Here is a 9,363-nt window from a genome sequence, read left to right on the forward strand (position 1 = left end):
GCAGTCACTCTTCTCATTAGTCTAATAAATGTGTCGCATGCAGTACGTAAACCAAACGGAATTTTAGTAAATTGCATAAGCCCATACTTATTGGTAGCAAAAGCTGTGTACGGTTTTGCTCTTTCCGACAAAGGGATTTGCCAATATCCTTTGCAAAGATCGATTTCTGAAAAAATAAGAATCTCCTACAAAATGACCTAATGCCTCGTCCATCGACGGCATTGGTTCGGCATCAAAGACAGACACGTCGTTCAAACGACGAAAATCTACGCAAAAGCGACATGATTCGTCAGCCTTTCTCACCAGAACGACAGATGAGCAGTGAGGTGATGTAGACGGCTCAATAACTCCGACGGCTTTCATCCTCTCGACTTCCTCGTCAAATGCTTTACAAATACGATAAGGAATAGGATATGGCTTAGTATGGACAGGAACAGTTGACGTTAAATTTATGTCGTGGATGATACTATGAGTTACTCCCGGCTTATCTGAGAACACGTCTGAAAATTTGGCGACTAGCTTTGCTAACTCCGACGTCTGATCATTCGACAGGTCAGAATTCACATTCTCCGGTTTCTTACAGGTCAGGGATATCGCAAACATCACTCGCATTCTCGACAGACGCATCAATGTCATCCACAACGCACACCTGACACACTTGGGGGGAAGAAGCACCTTCACGCTTTACATACTTTTTTAACATGTTAACGTGACACAACCTCACCTTTGAACGAACCTTTACCTCATAATCAACACCATTCTCATGCTTACGTACTACCGAATAAGGTCTCCATTGCATCGTTAACTTGTTGTGAGAGGTTGGAAACAGAACAAGCACTTCGTCACCCACATTTAGTTTACGCATTTTAGCCTTTCTGTCAAAGTAGGTTTTATATTTCCTACTAGATAAATTTGCATGTGATGCAGCCACTTGAGCAGACTCTTCTAACCGTGATCGCAAATCTAAGACGTATCGAAAGGAATTCTTCGTCTCGTCATTCACGTCATCATTAGTCCAAAGCTCGTGAAGAAGCGACAGTGGACCACGCACTTTGCGACCATACAACAGTTCGAATGGGCTAAATCTAAGGGTGTCATTCGGTATTTCACGGTATGCAAACGGAATGTAACGATCCCAATCCTGGGGGCGTTCTCCGCAGAGTTTCTTCAGCATTGACTTTAAAACAGCATGAAATCGTTCCACGGTCCCGTTACAGCATGCATGATATGGACTAGTGTATAATTATAAGATTAAGCGAGTACTCACCAGTGTGAAGGTTAATCTTAATTTCACAAGCGTTTTACTGCGTCACTTTGGCACTAAATGAGATGTTCCCCGACCGGTTCCCCACTCAGTCTTCAGAGTGTAGTTTTGAGTGAACCAGAAATTTTGATATGTAATTGTATATTTTATTAAAGGGGTGGATATGGGAGGGCATTTAGTGCCTAAGTGACGCAGTAAAACGCTCGTGAAATTAAGATTAACCTTCACACTCGGTGAACTCGCTTAATCTTATAATTTCACTTCGCTCGTTTGACTGCGTACTAAGGCACCCAATGAGAGGTTTAGAGTGGTTACTAAAAACTACTACACATACATAAAGGAAAATGCAACTGAACAAAACCTTTTATTACCCAAATTTTACACAGTAATATGTACAAATACATAGCCAATCTGAATTGTTTTTCCATAAAGCTAGCTAATAGCTTTATATTATGCTAATACAGCATCTTCAAAGTGTAAATCTTTAACAGGCTTGTGATAATATTTTGTGAAGGTGGATTTCTTGGACCAACCTATTGTTTTTATAATGGTTGACAGTGGTAGATAAGCCGCTGCCTTGCTTGATGAGGCTAACCTAGTCGAGTAAGCAGCGAAGATTGATAAATTGATCCCAGCATCCCTCATTATATCCTTCGTCCATCGTCCATCGTCTTAAGGTGTCCCTTGATGCTCGTTTACCGTATGATTTTGTATTTATGAATGAAGAGGTTACTTTCCCCCTTTTTTCTAAAGTCTTTTCCAAATATTGTTTGAGTGCTGTATGTACACACAACCTCCTATCGGGTGCATAAGCCTTAAAACTGATTTGTAATAGATTTTTCTTTGGTCCTGAAGTCTTTAGCATATCTCCAATAGTAAATGCTACCTTAGAAGGGGTAATATTCATATTCCTTACATCTAACTTATGTAATGTTTGACAACGTTGCCCGGACAAGATCAGCATTAGCATTACTAATTTCCAGGATAATTGATTAATCCTAAGATGTTTGTTCGGTCCTAATGTCTTTATATATTCAAGCACAACCTCAGGATCCCATGTTACGTTATATCTAGGGAGAGCCGGCCTCTCTTGAAAAACTGCCTTCATAAATCTGGATACCAACAAGTGTTGACCTGCTGGTTTACCATCAATATTCCCAATCGCAGAAATAGAAGATGGTAACGTATTCATGGAGCTATATTTTCTCCCTTTCCTGTATTCATTGAGAAGGAATTCCAGAAGTACACCTACAGATGGTTGAAAAGGATTAACTTTCCCTTGGATACAAAATGACATCCATTTCTCGATATGCGACCTATATTGTAATTTTGTTGTATTTCGCCATGACCCAAGTAAAAAGGTTGCAACTTCTGGCGAAAGGCCTTGACTTTCGAAAGATCTCCTGATAGCACCATCGCTGTGAGTCTCAACATTGCAGCTCGAGGATGTTTGCGATATGGGTCCTGTGCAAGAGTGAGGCAGTTCCGAGGCAATATTACAGGATCCTCCACTAATAATTGCATTGTTCTTGGGAACCAGACTCTTGTCGGCCAAAGAGGAAGAATTACTAAAAGAGTCGCTCTGTCCTCTTGCATTTTCTGGATCATTTTCCCGATAATACTGAAAGATGGAAAGGCATAGTTGAAACCACATGTCCAAAGTATGGTAAAGGCATTGATATAAGAAGCATCAGGATCTGGTTTCCAAGCTACAAAATTACGTAATTGAGCATTTATCCTGGTGGCAAACAAGTCTAATTCTGGCACAAAAAAGTTTTTGCATAATGCAGAAAAGATGTTACGATTCTATATCATTATTCCTTATTCGTGACTCCCGGTCTGCTTCGATATTCTCCGAACCTTTAATATACTCGGCTGATAATGTGATGCCTCTCATGTTTGTCTATTCAAAAATCTGTTCGACAATCGTCAATAACGATACTTTATTACTTGCGCAGCGATCAATGCAAGCTATGACTGTCGTGTTGTCTGACCTCAATCTAACGTGAGTGTCTCTATGTTCTCTGCATAAAGATTTTAGCCCCAACAATACAGCCTTCAATTCCAAACAATTGATATGATTCAATTCATCACTATTTCAATTTTCACCAGTCATTATAGAGCCTAATTTCGCTCCCCAGCCTGTTAGTGAGGCATCCGTACGAATTTCTAAATCAGGAGGAGGATTTATGACAGATTTAGTCTAATAAGTGATGTTATCGACCCACCAGCGAATCAAGTCACGAGAATGTACATCTAAAAAGGTGTGTGCCTCATAATCTCCCTTGCTCTTGATAAGTGCCATATTCCGAAAGATCTCCAAGTATTTATAATGTAACGGTGCCTGAGGAACGGCAACACCCGTAAACATAACCAATCCGATAAACGAAGGTAATTCATGCAAAGTAGTCGTTTTCTTATTCAGTATTGAACTACCCTCATATCGAATCCGCTTCATTTTATCATCAGGCAATGCTACAGCCATGTTGATCGAGTCTAGAAGAACGCCCAGAAATTTCACTTTTTGAGTAGGAACCAGGATCGATTTTTCGATGTTAATTGTCAGACCTAATGAATCAAAGAATTGCATTGCATAATTCACGTTATACAACAGCTCCCCCTTCGATGAAGCAATAAAAATACAGTCGTCAATATAACACAAGATTAACATTCCTAATTTTCGCAAATATGCCAGTGCCGGTTTTAACAACTTTGTAAACAATCTAGGGGCTGATGATAAGCCCTGAGGGAGAGAAGCAAACTTGTAGTGAGCATTTTTCCATAGAAAACGAAGCCACCTTCTTTGGTCTGGCTTAACAGAAATAGAGAAAAAGGCATGTTTAAAGTCAATGGTCATGAAATAACAATTTAGAGATATAGATAAAACATCCGCAATGGTCTCCATCTTAAAATGAATGAAAGTAATGAATTCATTTAGCTCTCTAAGATTCAATATAACTCTAGCAGAGCTGTCTTTCTTGATTGTGGGGAAAATATTCGAATAAAAACATGAACCTTGCAATGTGCTACTACATTCCTCGACTATACCACAACCAAAAAATTCCAACATGGCTAAGTCTAAGGCCTGTTGATTCTTACGAGAAAAAACAAGTGTTTGGAGATTTGTCTTGCGTTGGCAACTGATCAAAGGAGATAACGTTGCCTGAAATCATATCATGAATTAGTTTATCCCCTGTCAACGCTTTCTACCGATCGTTATATAAATAAAACTTTCCCCCTATAATTTTTTTGGGGGGTGTTAATTGGTTCGTATATAATACATGTGCTCACCTGGGACGGTGTTAACGGGGGTGCCTGTTGTACGGTTTCCTCCCCTGAGACTGTTTCTGGCCTAAAAAAGGCTTATTATTGTACCTAGATGGGGGATATCCCTGGTTATAGGTTTTGTCAACCTGTCTCTTGTTATAGTAAGGATTAAATCTCCTGGGTTGGTCGTGCAGGTTGGTTTACTGTTTATATTGAGGCCTCTCCAGCTTTTTTTGTCTTGTGTATCTCATCACATTTTTTGACAACATCAAAGGGGAAAAGTTAATTTGTTCCCACTTCACAATCCCATCTAGTAAGGTGGGTTAGAGCCGAGTCATTCACGTGAATACGAGCCCCTTCTTTTCGTATATGATTAAGATAATTGAAGGAAGCAGCCAAAAGCCTTAGGCTATCGTTCAAACTTGTCAGATAGAAGGTTGCTGGGTGATTTTTCTTCTCTCCCAAATCACTTAACAGCTTAGCAATGGGAACAATGGCTTTGGATATGAGGCAATTTGTCCGTGTAAGACGGGCATCAAGAAGTTTCCCACCATTGTTCAAAGCCTGGGTGATGTTGTTATTTGTGACTGGTACTTTTAAGTTGTCCACATTGGCAGGAAGTTTGATTTTTGCAGCCGTGGCTTTCACAGAGTCATCACTTGGTCGTCAACGTAAACTGGCGTTTAGAATGTTGGACAGCTTGTCTGATAATGCCTCACCCTTTTCATCTTCTCCAAGAAAAGAACCGGCTAAATCCACTAAAGCCTTTTGAAATTCACTGATTAAGCTGGGCAGGGCTGATGACTTCATCGAAACGATCTAAAGGGTAGGGCCCAGTAGTATCACTGTCGGTAATTTCGCCATCAGACAGCGAAATATCATGAGGACGGTGAACAGTATTAGATGTCTCAGGCTCTGAACGAGTGAAGTTGTTAATAAAACCACTCAGTAGCTGTGTGAGTGACTCCAGTTTGTCACTCACGGTAGACTCGCTAACTACCGGAGCTGGCGCTTGTTGGCTCGGACTCGATGTCGGCTGAGTTGCTCGCACGTCTGTCGCTTTAGTAGAGTCTTCTTAGTTCAAAGGCACAGACAAACAATGTACTTTGGAACTGTTCTTATCGCCTTTCTTGCCTGAAGAACGCCTTGGCGATTCAGGTTTATTGCTGCCCCACTCCGACATAACACCTTCCTGTAAAGCAGACAGGCAAGTGGAAGCGACAACAATCACAAAAGGCGCAAAAATGTAGCCACAAAACACTAACAGCTTGCTGTTGTGTGTAAAGAATTGATGGCTTACCAGTCAATTCTATAGAAAAAGTATTCAAAGTCCAGACGATCTCTCAAAGAAAACGAAGTGAGGAAGAGCTCCACCAGGTGTGTTGACTGGGCAGGGTCAAGTGGTGAACTGAGTCTTTTCTTTCTTCTTTCTTTGTTGGATTTATTGGCTATCAACCAGCCAATAATTCCATTTTATCTTATCAATCTCTAGGTCATAAAGTTTTGTCTCCTTTAGAAAAGTGATTACTTTACTAATTATTTATTCATTATCTGATAATTCATTTTTGGTGGTTTCTAAGGATTTAATAGCTTTAAGTGAACTTAACGAGTCTGAAAATATGACTTTTCTATCGTGGGTCGTCGATACGGCAAAATCTAAAGCTTTGTCAATTGCAAAAAGTTCAGCAAGAAAGATCGATGTATGATTCGGCAACCTGAATCTCAACTGACATTCAGTCGACCATACACCCGCTCCCACACACTCGTCTGTCTTAGAGCCGTCGGTATATAAATGAAAAAAGGAAAGATGTTTAATAAGGATGTCTCTGAACCGTTTTCGTACCTCCACCTCCGGCACCGTGGCTTTGGCTGATGGTAGCCAGTCAACTATGGTGGAAAAATTGGGTGTCTCCCACGATGCAATGTTTGACTGAACCAGGGTATCGATGGTAGAGAGATCTATACCGACTTTATTTGCGAGGTCATTGAGTCTATTGCACAGAGGCTTTCCGCCGCGGTGCTGTGGGCTGTGGGCAAAACATCCCTGTTTGGATGGTGGGGCTGCCTGGCTATCTTGGCGGCGTAAGTCAGCGCAAGCTGGCCTCGTCTGAGACGGAGGGGAGGTACTCCCGACTCTACCTCTAGGCGCTCGATGCGAGTGCATTTAAGGGCTCCAAGACAGACACGTAAACACACATTCTGCACAACATTCAATCCTTTCAGAGTTGAACTCGTTGCCGAGCCATACACGATTGACCCATAATCTACTTTAGACCTAATCAGGGATTTATATAACATCAGTAAAGACTTTCTATCAGCTCCTCATTTGTGTCCAGAAATGCACTTTAATAGAGTGCTTTTTGACATTTTTACTAGTTGATCGAGAGTTTGACGTCCCTTTCGGAAGCCGCACTGCTCGTCAACTAGTAAATTCCTGGTGTTTAAAAAATGCAATAGCCTACTGTTAACAATTCTTTCCATGACCTTGCATAAGCAACTTGTCAACGCAATTGGGCGGTAAGATATGGCGGATCTGGGATTTCCCCCTCCTTTCAATATGGGAATGATGTGGGCGAAGTGCCATGAATTTGGAAAAGTCTGGCTTTTCCAAATATCATTGTACACTTCTAGCAACTTAATCATGTCATCATGATTAAGATGCTTTATCATCTCATATCGAATCTCATCGGGGCCTGGGGATGTTCCTCAACAGGCTTCTAGGGCTCGGACAAGCTCCACTCGCGTCGGACTACCATCATTTAGGACCAGATAAGTGTCATTGATCAACTTAACTACTTGCTGACCTCTACCATTCACCCACAGAGAACCCTATGAAGTATAATGAGCGTTGAAATCACCTAAAATTAATTTATTTGGCAGACTGTCCTGAAGAGCAAAAAGCTCATCATAGATTACCATTTTATCAGGTGGACAATAAGCTGAGCATATAGTCAGATACGTGTTATTGAATTTTACTTTGCATGTGACGTGTTCCAAAGTAGAATTAATCGTCACTTCAGTGAAAGGGAGGTTCTGGTGGATGTACACGACGACCCCGCCTCCACCCCTTCCCTCTCGGTCTTTTCTACACAAGGTAGTCAGAAACTTGGTCGTTTAAATGGCTTTCTTGGAGAACAATAATATCGGGAGCATAGGACGAGGCTAATAATCTAAGGGAGTTTAATTTTGATCTAAGACTTCGACAGTTCCATTGTATAATGGTATACGCGTGGATTACGTTTTATGGGGTTTGGAAGTGCCTTGTCCGCCGGTTTTTATTTTCTTTTTTTGGGAGGGAGGTGCCTCCTCCTCTCCCTTGCTTCCCGAGGGCCTCTCTCGGCAATTTTTGGAGACAGTAGCCTCCATGGCCTGCTCCCCTCTGCTAGGGAAACGCCCGGCGGAAGATGATCTGCCCTTACGAGCAGACCAACAACCAGGCGAAGTCCTAGTAGGGGTCGCCTGGACTAAGAGGTGTGATCCAGATTGTGATTTGGTATCATCCTCCTTATGATGCTTTTTTTTGCTGGGTTGATTCTTTAATCTGATTCATCAAGTCTTTAACCGTTTCCTTTAATTCTGAAATTTCCTGGTCCTTAGCTGCGAGCTGCTGACTAACACTGCTTGCACTGGAAACTAGTAAACGGTTCACTTATTATAGGCATTGGAACCATGGGTGCCTTCCCTATCTTACCTTTAGTAGCCGTTTTCTGACACAAGTGACATGAGCGCTAGCACCTGGCCAGAAAAAAATTATGAAAAATATTATCTGCCGTTTTCCTATGGGAAAAATGACCTGGCACAGGCGAATCATGAGCGGTGGAAAGAACGACGGGAACAAATTTACGAGGTACCACTAACTGTTTGACACCTACCTCGTGCTCATGCTTGCTCTTTACACACACTCAATGAATTAGGCCTTTGATGATTTCATATTTCACAGAACGACTCTTTACTGTAACTATCGAGCCACTTTTTACTTTAGAGCGAATGTTATCGAGAGAAGGGCATGTAGTTTGAGCATCTGAAAAATCTTACTTAGAGACATTTTCCAAATTAAGATTGGGAATAGACAGTTTAGATAGTATGGCACTATCCTTCACCTTAGCAGCTCTCGTGGTAACTGCATTAATTATATCCATACTATCAGGTGTTGGCGGTACGTTACTGCCAGGGATATTCACGGATGGCACTACGACACCAGGCACCATACCCACAAGAACGTCAGCGAACTTGATCGGTGCGACAATAACATTAAACCACCCACTCAAAAACTTACTCTATGAGACAACGTACTGTTGGAAAAGTTCGCCCCACGCCAAGATAATCATACAGAGTGACAATTTTCCCTCGCTTCACCGTATCAAGGATGAGAGAGTTTTTAACGAGGATAGATGAACATCCCGAGTCAAAGAGTACATGTACAGGCTTATTATACAACATTTCATCACATGTAATACCGCTAGTTGGAGCGAGATCAGATTCGAACACAAAGTTCACCTTCTGAGAGGACTTGCTTTTATTAGATATTAGTTCAGGACAATAAGGACGTACATGACCTGGCTTGGAACAGAAGTGACATGATTTTATCTCTAACGCCAGTCTTAAGGCTCTTCTTCTCGACTTAGTCTTTTATGAGCATTTTCCGTCCCTTGAAGGATCTGTGAGCGCAACGAAACCTATCGGCTGCTTAGACCATTTCAAGAGTACTTTTGAAGGTTCACTCCTTTAGAAAGTTACGAAGATCGAAGGAACAATTGTTTAACAGCTGATCGCGGATTAAGAAGTCGAACAGCTCCTCATAGTCTTTGGCAACGTCACTCATTGTTAACCAG

At 41.5% G+C, this 9,363-nt stretch overlaps 2 pseudogenes; both read right to left on the reverse strand.

Moving 5' to 3' along the window:
• Positions 1-1,714: 1,714 nt before the first annotated feature.
• Positions 1,715-4,334, reverse strand: LOC147469766 (uncharacterized; annotated as a pseudogene).
• Positions 4,335-4,738: 404 nt separating this feature from the next.
• On the reverse strand, positions 4,739-5,341 carry LOC147469767 (uncharacterized; annotated as a pseudogene).
• Between the last annotated feature and the right edge of the window lie 4,022 nt (positions 5,342-9,363).

The sequence above is a fragment of the Penaeus japonicus genome, unplaced genomic scaffold (genome assembly GCF_977035675.1).
Source record: "Penaeus japonicus unplaced genomic scaffold, GWHDUDI00000001_assembly GWHDUDI00000019, whole genome shotgun sequence".
Taxonomy (NCBI): Eukaryota; Metazoa; Arthropoda; class Malacostraca; order Decapoda; family Penaeidae; genus Penaeus; species Penaeus japonicus.